Source organism: Amaranthus tricolor, chromosome 10 (genome assembly GCF_026212465.1).
Source record: "Amaranthus tricolor cultivar Red isolate AtriRed21 chromosome 10, ASM2621246v1, whole genome shotgun sequence".
Taxonomy (NCBI): domain Eukaryota; kingdom Viridiplantae; phylum Streptophyta; class Magnoliopsida; order Caryophyllales; family Amaranthaceae; genus Amaranthus; species Amaranthus tricolor.
This window is the reverse complement of record NC_080056.1, coordinates 19,216,246-19,221,414: the sequence shown is the minus strand read 5'-3', so window position 1 is coordinate 19,221,414 and position 5,169 is coordinate 19,216,246. Positions and strand designations below refer to the sequence as shown.

The 5,169-nt window shown below is 38.5% G+C and overlaps 1 long non-coding RNA gene across 1 annotated transcript; it reads right to left on the bottom strand.

Annotated features, from left to right (window-relative positions):
* Positions 1-1,013: 1,013 nt before the first annotated feature.
* Positions 1,014-1,911, bottom strand: LOC130825031 (uncharacterized). Its single transcript, XR_009046823.1, has 3 exons — positions 1,648-1,911; positions 1,267-1,567; positions 1,014-1,176 (listed from the first exon to the last, which is right to left on the bottom strand). It is a non-coding gene; the product is annotated as an uncharacterized LOC130825031 (long non-coding RNA).
* Between the last annotated feature and the right edge of the window lie 3,258 nt (positions 1,912-5,169).

The following is a 5,169-nucleotide window of genomic DNA, read 5'->3' as shown; positions in this document are numbered from 1 at the left end:
ATATACCAAATAGTGTTGTGTGCTAAGTTTCGTGCAAAACAAACCAAGTTTTGGCTATACTTTATGCGCGAAAGTGCCAAAAACACTTAAAAACCCATAAAATCGCAACTTAACACGTAATTTTTAGCATATGACTATGATTTTCAATTCTAGCCACTTCAACACAATAAGATATACAAAATAGTGTTGTGTGCAAGTTTCGTGCAAAACAAACCAAGTTTGAGCTACTTTATGCGCAAAAGTATCAAAAACGCTTAAAAATCCTTAAAATCGCCACTTAACACGTAATTTCTAGCATATGACTATGATTTTCAATTCTAACCACTTCAACACAATAATATATACCAAATAGTGTTGTGTTCCATGTTTCGTGCAAAACAAACCAAGTCTGAGCTACTTTATGCGCGAAAGTGCCAAAAACATTTAAAAGCCCATAAAATCGCAACTTACCAACTAATTTCTAGCATATGACTATGATTTAAAATTCTAACTACTTCAACACAATAATATAAACTAAATAGTGTTGTGTGCCATGTTGCGTGCAAACAAACCAAGTTTTGAGCTACTTTATGCGCGAAAGTCCAAAAAAAGCTTACAAACCCATAAAATCAAATAGTGTTGCTTTGTGTACCTTTACTGCTGTCCATTTCGGAAATGTGGCTCTGGATATAGATCCTATTTGTCCACGCACTTTCTTCATTGTGCTGAAACGCATGGCAAAAGTAATACTATTTATATATATATAACACTTAATTAGATCAAATTGGTAAAATAATTAATATTACGTACGCATTCAAAAATGCTTTGAATTTTGTGTTGCGAGGGGGGGTTTGAGGTTTTTTTGTAATGTGTCGAGACGTGCATAGTGTTCGTTAAAGGACAAACCAAAAGTATCCAATGCAAACTACAAACACAAATTTAAAATCAACAAATTAGAGATTATGTGAACTTAAAAATCAAAAGATAAGTTCAATTACAAAAATAAAACTTACTCTTCCACATATGGAGCCAGATTGAACGTGTGTTTAGATGCAAGGGAATTATTCAAAGTAGTCTCAATGTATGCTTTGACGTCATCTGGATCATTTACGCTTTTAGTACCCTAAATCGACTTAGGACAAAACCATCCAATTTTTTATTGGAGGATCGCAAGAATTTAGCTCCTTGTAAGCCGCACTAAACTCACGAATAAAAAAATTTTGTCAGTAATTTGGTTATTAAAACAATTAAACAACAACGCCTAACTTGTAAGATAATGAACATCACCTCATGTAGACATGGATAAGAGCTACGTTCAACATCTCTCCACTAAAAAATGCCCAATGTCACTAGGACCAATAATTACAAATGGGCTCTCCACAAAGCAGAATTGTTCCTTCTGCAGTTTAAGAATGATTGGGTCCTCATCATTTATGCGAGATGCACAAGTGTGAAGCCATTTGCAATCTTGAGAGAGATCTTTTAGCTCCGCATCAGTTAAAATTAGAGTGATTGCCATCGACTTTGACCCAGTCGACATCTTTGCTGAGGAACCGATCTCTCTCCTTGATCCCTTTGGACTCTTTTGCTATTTCAATTTATACAATTAAATTAGTGTAACCATGGAATTAAAAAAATAAAAATAAATAAGGTACAAATGATTATTACCATGTTAGTGAATCGGACCTAAGCATATGGCCGTGACGAAACTACCTAGGGCGTCTGATAGTTTCTCAAGGCTCCATTCTAGCATTGAAACCGGGAGTGAGAAATCTTCAAATCTCTTTAGAATAGTTTCTACGGTCACACTTATGTGGCCACTTGTAACAGGCATCGAATGCACTGTTTGGCCCTCTTTGGTTGGCAGGGCCACACCATATGCAACCTCAGTTATGTCACCATCACTAGCGACACCTAACTGAGGCAGCAAAAGAGAACAAGGAGTTGCCTCCTGAAAATTGTTAAGTTCAGTATAATAAGCATCATAATAAAATATTAAAACGCATTGCAGTTAAAATTAATAAGTGCTTATATATTTAAAAACTATGTACCTGTACCACTGGCTCCGGAGTTGTCTTTGGATTTTGAGCAACAGAGTACATGGTCTTTGGTGTGGGGTTTTGCCCTTCAATGGTACTAATGGGCGGGGAGTCTTCATACCTTGTGAATCGCTTAATTTAAATGTATTCCTTCCGTGTGATCTAAACGCATATAACCAACATCTACATCATCTTGATCCACTGATTTTGGATTGATAAAGGGCGGGCAGTCTTCAAAAGCTTCTTATTCTTCCTCATCCTCAACATCACCTATACCAAGGATTCTTCTTTTTCCCGGTACAACAATAGACCATTTTTTATCAGACGAGTCTACAATGTAGAATACTTGCTTAGCTTGTGTGGCTAGTATGAATGGCTCTTGACTATCACACAAACAAGCTAAGTCTACAAGAGTTGATCCACAAGGGTCGTCATTTTTTATGCATCATCGTTTATTATCTACCCACTTACATTTGGAAAGACCAATAGTGAAAGTAGAGTAGTCAAGCTCCCATATTTCATGTACCCGCCCATAGTATACCAGTTTAGCATCAACCGGCGCTTGATCCTTGGCTCTCGCATAAAATGTAGATGACGCCAAAATAGAAACCTCACTATTCTGTAGATAAGATGACTTCTTATCTTGCCTCTCAGTCCAAAATGTGAAGCCATTAACTTCGTAACCCTCATATTTGTTGAAATCATCACGAGGACCGAAAGCTAACCACTTAACAATTTCTGATACACCCTTGAGTTCTTCACTTATTACTCGATTATGAAACTAATCAATAAATGTCTTGTTATGCAACTGCATCAATCCCCTATCCCCTTTACAAGGATATTTTGCGCGCAATATATCTAAATGCTCACTCAAAAAAGGATGGACTTCTAGAATATGATGCAACACATACAAGTGTGCTTGTAGAAGATTGTCTCAAGGAGGTGTGATCGATTTGGAGCCAATTGTTCCTTTTCCCTCAAGCCTTCCTTCATATCGAGAGGTGGGAAGTCCAATAGGCTATGCCATGGATAAATACTCGGCTATAAAGTTACTAATCTCATCACTCACAGTGCCTTGAATCATACTCCCCTCGGGTTGTGCTGGATTCCTCACCTTGTTTTGTAAAACACCCATGTGCCTTTCAAAAGGATAACACCACCTTAAAAAAAACTGGACCCAAAAACTTGATCTCACGAATGAGATGGACAATAAGATGAACCATTATGTCAAAGAAAAAAGGTGGAAAATACATCTCAAACTTGCTTAAAGTTACAATCACGTCGACTTGAAGAGCATCAAGTTTAAAGGGATCAAGAACTTTACTACAAATTGTGTTGAAGAACAAACATAGCTTGGTAATAGCATATGTCACATGTTTTGGCAGTATTCCACGGATTGCAATTGGTAAGAACACTTGCATCATTACATGACAATCGTGAGATTTCATGCTTCCCAACTTCAGCTCACCATTTAGGCTCACAAATCTCTTCATGTTGGATGAGTACCCAGACGGTACCTTAATGCCATACAAAGACTCACAAAATGTCCGCTTCTTTGCTTTGGACAAAGTGTAGCAAGCTGGAGGCAAATAAACTTTGTCATTACTCATCTTCTTCTTACCCTTCTTTCCCTTGTTACTGCCATCAACTTCATCAGCTCTATTTCTTTTCTTACTCACCTTAACATGTGTCCACAACTCCGGACGAAGACCCTTACATTCAAACCAATCTCACATAGCGCTAACATACTTTGTCATACCCGGAATGTTCATGAGAGTCCCGAGTATGGCATCGCATACATTTTTCTCTATAATTCTAACATCAAGACAATGCCTAACCTGTAGATCTCTTCAATATGGAAGCTTCCAAAAGATTGATTCTTTTTTCCATAATCGGTCTTCACCCCCTTGCACTTGCCCTGTTTTACCAAATACAGTCTCAACTCCCTTAACCTGTTCATAAACCTCATAACCGGTCAACGGTCGACGACCTACACGGTCCCCAACCTCCCCGTTGAACATCTTCTTCTTCTTACGATATTGGTGATCTCGTGGGAGGAAACTTTCGATGGTGCATGAATACGTGTTTGCACTTTGGAATCCACGTGGATTCCATGTCATCGATACATATTGGGCATGCTTTCTTCCCTTTGTTCTTATACCCCGATAAGTTGCTATATGCCGAAAAATCATTAACGGTGCCTAAAAGCATTGCACGCAAGGTGAACTCCTCATTAGCATATGCATCAAACACGGAAACGCCTTCATCCCACATCTTTCTCAAATCTTCAACGAGAGGTGCAAAATATACATTTATGTCATTGCCAGGTTGTTTAGGACCCGAGATAAGAAGAAAAAGCATAATGTACTTACGCTTCATACACAACCAAGGTGGCAAATTATAGATCACTAACAGTACTGGCCAAGTACTATGTTGAGAACTAAGATTGCCGAATGGGTTCATTCCATCCATACACAGTCCGAGCCTTAAATTACGAACCTCATCCCCGAAAGTCTTATGCAACCTATCAATACTCTTCCACTCCGGAGAATCAGATGCATGTGTGAGCAAGTGACCTTTCTTCATCCTATCTGCATGCCACCTCAAATTTAACGCATCTTTCTTTATAAAAAACAAGCGCTTGAATCTAGGTATTATTGGAAGATACCACAATACCTTAGCCAGGGGCCCTTTAGCATCCCGAGCCCCTTTACGCTTCTAGCAGGATAACCCACACCTAGGACACTCTTCTAAGCTCTCGTTTTCATTCTGATACAACACACAATTATTCGGACACGCATGAATCTTCTGGTACTCTAAGCCGAAAGGACACATGAGCTTTTTGGAATAATATGTCGAATTTGGAAGTTCATTTCCCTCAGGAAGCATCACACCTAACGCTTCTAATAACATTGTGAAACTAGTGTCACTCCAATTGAACTTTGACTTAATATTGAAAATTGTCAACACTGCTGTTAGTTTGGTGATCTTTGTACATCCAGGGTACAAAGGCTTTTGAGAAGCACCTATCAACAAGTAAAAAAGTCGAGGATGTTTTCCTAACTCATCCTCGACTCCCTCCATCATCTCATCAACATAATCCATATCCTCATCGACATTCTCTTCATCTGTCTCATACCCATCAACATGA